This window comes from Trachemys scripta, chromosome 5, assembly GCF_013100865.1.
Source record: "Trachemys scripta elegans isolate TJP31775 chromosome 5, CAS_Tse_1.0, whole genome shotgun sequence".
NCBI lineage: Eukaryota > Metazoa > Chordata > Testudines > Emydidae > Trachemys > Trachemys scripta.
In genome coordinates, this window is record NC_048302.1 from 12,335,966 (window position 1) to 12,345,017 (window position 9,052).

The following is a 9,052-nucleotide window of genomic DNA, read 5'->3' on the forward strand; positions in this document are numbered from 1 at the left end:
CACTTCTATATGCATCCGAAGAAGTGGGCTGTAGTCCACGAAAGCTTATGCTCTAATAAATTTGTTAGTCTCTAAGGTGCCACAAGTACTCCTGTTCTTTTTAAAGGAACTGTGTTGTTTAGACTTCTGAGTAACCAGTGAGGTAATAAAGAAGCTGTTTTGTGCAGACTTGGTAAATCTAAGTATTGGAATAACCACCAGCTTTATGGGGATTGTCTGCCCCATTCTTTGCAGTTCACCCGAATTGAATGACCACAGCTGGCCCCCACTGGGACCCCAGTCACAGATGGTAAGTCTTACACAGCAACTCCAAGTACACTTTATAAAGAATTACTATTGTTTGTATCACTATACTTAGCCACAGAATTGCTATGGCAGTGCTATGGTTATAGCTGAGTTGACACTTCCACTTCCAACTCCTATTTCCGTATATTTCTCAGAACATTTCTTTATGGATTTCATGAAGGGGTTTCACATCTTCTTTCAGACTAGAAGTAATATTTGGGTGGAAATTTTTATAGCAGATGGAAAAAATTTCTAGGTGGAAAATTCTTGCTTTTTCAGTTTTAGACAAATCCAGATTATTTCATGTTTGTGCTTGGATAACTACAAATGGCTTTTTAAAAACTTTAAACTTGGTGTGCATGTGCTGCTGAACAAACCGAGCCTCAGAAAGAAAATTTGGATAGAATTAGAGGAAATTTAGTTACTTCAGTTTTAAAGAAGGGTAATGAGCCAGCATAGCATATTAATTTCCAAAATGTTAGAAAAATGCACCAAAGTGTGAGGCTCCAAATATTTGCAGAAGTGGATTTCATAGGAACAGCCAATATGTGGAACAAAAAGTCACAAAAAGACGAGACTGCACACTGCCAAGGCAGGGATGATGCTTGGAACACTGTTTGTTTGGCTACATTTTCACCTAAAGTATTGTAAATAAACTGTCTCTTTTCCTTTGTATTTTCCCCACTCTACAGCATCACAGAAAAACAAACAAACATGAAAGATAACACACTTGTTTCTACAAATCCTAAGTATTAAGAAGAAGAGACATGCACATGAAAGTTTGCAATGAAGATAAGTTTTTAAAGAGTTTGATGAGTGAGGAATTACAGGAACTTAATATTGTTATGTAGCAAGCGTATGATAAATTGCCAACTGTGTCATTAGGTCTTTTAGCAGCTAAATCTCAACAAGGGAAGGGGAAGAAGCAAGTTACTGAAATTGGAGTTTATTAGACAGTTGCTTAAATTCTGTTGAACGGGAAGCCTCTTAAAGGAAGAGAAGAACCCTTGGATAGTTGAACATTTACACTGAACGTGACTTGGGCTTCTAAGCCCTAAATGGTGTTGCACCACTCTGCTTTTCTTTTCTGTAAAGCTACAATTTTCTTCCTTAAAAACTCCACAAGTGACAAGTTTTTAAAAATAATCTGAGATTCATAAAACTAAGACATTTAAATATTTGTCACTCTCCAACTTTTGGCATTAAAGGTGGCTTGCAAAAAATGTATTACTGCCCTTTCTTGCTGCTTTATGATTAATAAAGAAAGCCTGAAGGTAAAATTAGTTTCCTTTCCTGTAATTTTGGTTTCTCACAGTAAAGTGTCAGCTATTTTACTGTTGACTGTTGGGCTGTCCCTACCCAAGTTCCTAGTTTGGGAGTAACTGCTTAAAGTTCTTCCTTTGAGCTGGGTTTATAAAATAATAATATAAATTCATGGAGGATAGGTTCACCAATGGGTATTAGCCAAGATGGTCAGGGATGCAACCCAATGCTCTGGGTGTCCCTAACCTCTGACTGCCAGTAGCTGAATCTGGACGACAGGGGACGGCTCACTTGATAATTGCCCAGTTCTGTTTATTCCCTCTGAAGTACCTGGCATTGGCCACTGTCAGAAACAGGATAGTGGGCTAGATAGACCATTGGTCTGACCCACAACAGCCATTCTTATGTTCTTCTTCTCTTGGTATTATCTTGTGGAGCAATATTACAATAACGTTTCCTGATGACTTTTAACTTGAGCAAGCTGATGATGAGATTTTGGAATAGGTAGTTTCTCCTGATCTGTTGGAGATTACCAGCCTTTTTGGAATTCCCAAATGGAATGGAATCATTATTATCCTTATTGTCTGAAGACCCACTAGGAAGATTTTATCTGGACCTCCATCAGGACAAGAAGTGAATTATAAAGGACAGGGATAACACATGGGGCATATATGTCTTTTTTCTGGAAAAGCCCATTTTTAATAACAAAATTATGTAGATTAAAAATAAATACAATTACCATGGAACTTTATTTGGGCACAGTATAACCATGCTGGCCAACTCAACACGTTGTGAGATGAATGGATTTTAAATGTATTCTGGGAGGAGAAGGAGGGATCCGGGTTTGCACTTGAGTCAGACTTTTATAAGGTTGTAAGGCTACAGAAGGTTATAAAAGAACTGTGCACACAGTAAGCATGCATACCACAGCAGCTCTCAAACCCATGGAGGAATATCCAAAGCCAAGTTTGCAAGAACTTTCAGTTTTAATAGTTTAAAAAAAATACTTAAGGACATCTGCTCCACCCATTGGAAACTAACTTCCTAGATTGGGAGTAGCCCTGGCTTCAGTGCAGAAAGGAGGAATCCATCTTTGGTACCAAGAATAACGTATGGTCTTTGTAATGGGGTACTTTGTATCACTACAAAAATGCCCTACTAATTAAATTTTTCTTGTCTGGATTCAGGAGAGACATCGATGGCTCTGTGATGGCCAAGGTTGAGTGGATCAACTTGACCAAAGTATCCAGTCATTATCACTGCAGAAGTTGCCTGTTTCATCTGAATCAGAATGTTTTGAGGGCTCACCCTCTTTGGATGGAGGTTTTGGTGCTAGCTTGCAGGAATTCCACCGGTGCCTAGATTTGTAAGAGGGGATATTGGGCTTGTAGGTTTTCTGTTTGGCTTTCTTTTTCTCAGCATTAGGCTCAAAAGAGAAAGATGAGGAATCCTGTTTCCCGTGAAATGATGAAAATAGATGACTGGGTCTCAGAGGAGGGGGAGAATTCTCCAATGAAGACGCAAGAACTTTCTCCAGGGGAGAGTGAAGAAGTATGGATGGGAACCTGTAAACAGGAAATGGAAAATACGGAATAACCCCAAATGTTATCGGATCAAGAGGAAAGATGAGAACACCCAAGTCTTTCAATCAAAGAGGCTGTTGAGGTACATGAACATCTTGCTTGAGAGGATCAGGGTACAAAACTGGTGAGAGAAGCTAAACCCCTGGGGCCCTCTTGAACTGAGCAATCTAAAGTTTAGAGGGTGTAGGGAAGTTGGGATATATAGAGGGAGACTGTGAAGAGGATCAAGCACTGGTGCCAGAGCCATCCTTTGGGCATGAAGGGCAACAGTAGCCTGTTAATGTGGCTCTTTTTGGAGTCCCAGAGCTTTCCTTACCCCGCTAATGACCTTATTTGCTAGCTTGGGAAGCCCTGTGGTGGGTTCTGGAGCGATAAGCAGACTTGGCAGGGGAGTCTCACACTGCAGCAGGTATTGGACACTTTTGTTGTAGCAGCTGACTGCAACTGCAATTAAGAGTCATTGAGTAGGAACAGGAAACAGGTGGCTCTGATGTAGACCACTTCTAAAATGCATTCAATAATATTTGTGTTTCACCTAGAGCATAAAAGGTATGAGAATCACATCTCAAATAAGATAACTGCTGTTCATAGGCAGAGAAGAGGAGGAGGAGAAGAAACCACTGCTGGAGCAGCCCTCCACCCTCATTTATTGCCAACCAAATTGGGTTCAAACTAATGCAACAGAGGTGGAAAAGGCACCAAAAAGGCCTGATAATGGAGTGTTCTCAGGAAAGAAGAGGAAGCTGATGCTCCCCACAGTCCGTGGATCTCTCACAAGCTGTACAGTCAACATGCCAACAGGGGGAGTGGCAAACAAAACATCCCCAAAAGCTCCTGGCAATTGCTTCTGTAGAAGCTCGAGTGGACAGGAAAACCTGATAGTAATAGCCGCAGTGATGGATCCAAAATACAAGAGATTATTAAAATAGGTGTTAAGTGTTAAATAGTGACCAAACATCATATCCTCTCTCAGTCACTCAGGTTTCAGGCGCATGCTGCCAATCATCCCACTATTTCTCCAGTATGGACAAGGAAGCCAACTTCTGATATTTCTAATGGAAACCAAACCAATGCCTTTTGAAAAACAACCAAGCAACCATCCATCCATCCTTTCAGGTCTTCTTTCTGCATCATAAAGCATCAACAAACAACAACAAAAAAGGGTGGAGGGAGCAAGAATACCCATCCACTCTTTGCAGGGTGCCTTCACCCACCCTGGCCTGCAACCCTGGCCAACGTTTTACCAATATAAATGATTAATACTGAAAAACTAACTGCTGTGACTAATCCGGTGCTTGAGGCAGAATGTACACCCTAGTTATATAGACTATGCGACAGATGGATCTCTGTGGGACGTAAACAACTCTGATTTGTAATTTAAAATACAAAGAGTGGATCTTGGCAGGCAGATTTAGAAGCAAAGAAGCTAGCTGTACAAAAGGTATATAAAATTCTTCAGTGTCCCACTCAAGACTTCATCTCTGTGCTGGAGGGGATGGGATCAGACAAAAGTGAAGAAATTCAATATTTGATATAGAGGACAGATGAACTGTTTGCTTTTACATAATCATAGAATAAGTACAAAGCATAGGTGAGGTTTCCGGGACAAGGAAAGAGCAAGTGTAGATAAAAGACGGGGGAGGGGGGCGGAGAGGTGGCAGTCCTTAAAAGGGACTGCAGCCATACGTAGTTCAGGCTGAGAGCTCATCAGCTAAGTTACACAGGCTCAGGCCTGTTCAATCCCTGGATGGGAGACCTTCCTTAAAAAAAGGAAAAGTAGGACATTTTGGCAATTCAGTAGGTAGCAGGTTGAGTCAGTAAACTGGTATGTTGGTCGAGTATCTCTTTAAATGAAAAAAAGTACAGAATTGTAGACTTGAAAAAATAAAAGATTAACCAAGCCCCACATTAGCCCCAAATATGCACCCTCAACCTCCAAATACATACAATCACATCTTGGTTTCTTCCCCCACCTACCAAGCTGGTCAAAAACCACATTGATAAACATGGTCCATGTGACTAAATACAAACATGGTCCATGTGACTAAATACAATCAATTCCCTGAGTTACAGACCCCGCACTGCCATTCTCCTATTCCAACCCACAATCTCTGTGCCACTACACAATCCAATCATTTCCAGACAGCAAGAGATGGTGTAATGTAATATTTCCAGAGAGGGAGAAAAGGTAAAGATTCAAAGCCGCGAGGTAGAGAGAGGAAGGAAAATCCAGGACAGTGGTCATAAAACGCTACAGAAATATTTATAATGTTGAGGCCGGTTTATCATTCCCATGCGATTGGGAGATTAAGCACACAAGAAGTATTCCAATTGCATTCATGAGGTCACATACTGTACATACAGTAGAGTTTAGAGCAGCAAGAACCTAGTACAGCATCTCTATGCCAACCCCCTTCCAGGGCAAGTTTGTTCCATGCCAGATGTTTTCTTGTGCTTTGTCCAGTCTGGTTTTAAATGTCACCACTGATACGGTTTTGACTACTTAACTGTCCTGGTGTTCTCCTACTTACCCGAAATCATCTTTTTCTTAATTTCATCGCATTACTGAGTTATACCCCAACACCTGTTTGCCACGCTTAGTAACTTCTCTTCCTCAATGAAATTAAGCAGTGTCAAAATAGACTGTAAAATCCACCACCTTAGTCCTTGTTTGCCCACACTATATATTGCTTTCCAAAACTGAGCAACAGGAGGCAGCTAAAAATCCACTTAACCCCTTCTATTTGTTATATATTGGTTTGTGTGAAATGAGATTATAAAAACTCTTATTGTCTCATGTCAGCTTCCCTAAATCCTCAGACACAAATAACCAAGTATATGACTACAGAGTGTTTTGTTTGGTGGCCACCGAAATGATAGATTTATTATCATCTTTGTGCTAACCTAGTATTATATAAAAAGAAAGTCAGTTTCTTCTGTGTCCCAATTTAAGGTTTAAGATTATTTCATTGTGAGCCAGTATGTGAAACTCCCCCTTGCCTGTTTCATTCCCTAAACTGTCAAACTCAGGTGAATGACATTTACTCATGGACAAAAGAGAAATAAAAGGAAAAGGAATTTTTGTAATGCTAAAACTTCCATTTTTCTTTTAAATTAAATAGACGGATAATTGTTCAGTAACCGTGTTAAATGCATCAAAGAATGAGAAACGCATCCAAGTATCACGTCCTCCCCAATATTTGTCTCAATCAACTTAATGAGTTTCTTCTCAGTTGACCTAAGTTTCTACACATTCTTGAGGTTTTAAGTACATTTAGTTCACCTGATTCCCACCTCAAACATTTCTAGAAACATCTCTCAACCTGTTCTATATTTGGAAATAACTGCAGAGATTCAGCCTCCAGATGCAAATTTATCGACGACTGAGCCAGGCAATATGTCTAGTGGAATGTTAAGCAACTGACTCACTAGCCAAAAAGTCACCAGGCAGCCCACACCCCTTCAGCCAAACAAATTCTTCCCATTGTCTAACAGTCTCACCCACTTCATTGCCTTGGCAAAATCATCACAACATTCCTGTGGTCAAGGGCTAACTTCTTCCGCAGATACAATTCTACCAAATCATCTACTGATGGGGAAGTCTGAGTGCCAGAGCCTACACCCTTTTCTTCCTAGAAATATGATTCTACATTTCTGAAAAGCAATATTCTCAGGGTGTCTTGCAAACATCAAACGTCATAATCCATTAAACCACTTGGATAGCCTACCATGGTAATCTAGATTCAACATCTGGTGGAGGTAAAGCTATCAAGATCCAAGTACTAAGTATTTAACCTAAGTTCTTGCTATCCTTAATTAACACTGGAAAGGGATTACCAAAAAGAATGCCTACCTAAAACACCTCACTCCTAAGGGAAAACTCTAGGAAAGGATTGTCAGACTCATTCAGTGAAAACACCCAATTATATTTTAATTATGTTCCATGGGTTGGGTTTGGGCCATCTACTCATTATTTGCAGTACATACAGGTAGGTTTAGACAGAGATTGAGGATAATCTATGGCCCTTATGCAATAACTAAAACTTCAAGGGCATTTTCACTGCAGACTTAACTCATGCTCTTGCTTGGGTGTTGCCTCTTCTACCCAACTCCCATTCACAAACACACACAGCCCTCTGACGTGGGTGTGGTAGTGCTTTACAGGCTGTCTGGTCCATCCTGTAGCATAGGCTGAAACCCAAGTGCCGCTTACACTCAGGCCTGGTCCACACTAACCCCCCACTTCGAACTAAGATACGCAACTTCAGCTACTTGAATAATGTAGCTGAAGTCGAAGTACTTTAGTTCGAACTTACTGCGGGTCCAGACGTGGCAGGCAGGCTCCCCCGTCGACTCCGCGTACTCCTTTCGTGGAGCAGGAGTACCGGTGTCGACGGTGAGCACTTCCGGGATTGATCCGGGATCGATTTATTGTGTCTAGAAGATCAACTGCTTACCGCCGGACCCGGAGGTAAGTATAGACCTACCCTCAGGGTAGTAACTTGTCCACTTTGCAGTGAGGACACACACTAAACCACTTAAATGCTAGTAGTCCTCCAGTGCCTTCCCACAATTCCTCATATGTGCCCAAAAGGAAGATAAGATCTCCCACAATTCACTGGAAAGAATAAGAGCAGCTCAGCTTACTGCAGCATTAAGAAAAGACAGTTACCTGTTCCATAACTGGTATTCTTCGAGATGTGTTGTTCATGTCCATTCCACATTAGATGTGCGTGCTCACCACATGCACTGGTGCCGGAAGTTTTTCCCTCAGCAGTATCTGTAGGGGACCAGCTCTGGCACCCGCTGGAGTGGTGCCCACATGGTGCAGTATAAGGAGCGCTGCCAGCTCTCCCCACCCTCAGTTCCTTCTTGCCGGAAACTCCGACAGTGGGGAAGGAGGGGAGGTCGTGGAATGGACATGAGCAACACATCTTGAAGAACACCTGTTACAGAACAGGTAATTGTCTTTTCTTCGTCGAGTGCTTGCTCATGTTCATTCCACATTAGGTGACTCCAAGCAGTTCCCGTGGAGGCGGGTAGGAGTTCACGGCTGCGCAGATTGTAGTACAGCTCTGCCGAACACAGCGTCGTCTCTGGCCTGCTGAGTAATGGCATAATGAGACGTGAACATGTGGACCGAGGACCACGTCGTGGCTCTACAGATGTCCTGGATTAGGATGTGCGCCAGGAAGGCCGCCGAAGACACTTGCACTCTAGTCGAATGGGCTCTGACGATTGGCAGTGGTGGGACCTTTGCTAGCTCGTAACAGGTCTTTATGCAAGAGGTGATCCAGTTGGAAATCCTCTGTTAAGAAACTGGAAGGCCCTTCATCCTATTCGCCATAGCGATGAAGAGCTGGGTCGATTTACGGAAAGGCTTGGTACGCGCCAAGTAAAAAGCCAAGGCCCTCCAGATGTCCAGCATGTGCAGATGCCTCTCCTCACTGGTCTTGTGCGGCTTGGGACAGAACAGTGGCAGGAATATGTCCTGGCTCATGTAGAAGCAAGATACCACCTTTGGCAGGAAGGCTGGGTGGGGCCGCAGCTGGACCTTGTCCTTATAAAACACTGTGTAAGGCAGTTCCGAGGTCAAGGCCTTTATTTCTAAGGCTCGTCTCACTGATGTCACCACCACCAGGAAAGCGACCTTCCAGGACAAGTAGGAAGGGGAGCAGGAGCCCAGCGGCTGGAAAGGCGGGCCGGTGAGCCTGGAGAGGACCAGGTTAAGGTCCCTCTGCGGGACAAGGGCCCGTACCTGCAGGTAAAGCCTCTCGAGGCCCCTCAGGAACCTGACAGTCATGTCATGAGAAAAGACTGTCTGACCTTGGATCGGCTGGTAGAACACAGAGATGGCCATCATTCTGATTCCTGAGCTGCAGTAAGTAGTCCAAGATAGACTGCACTGAAGAACGTGAGGG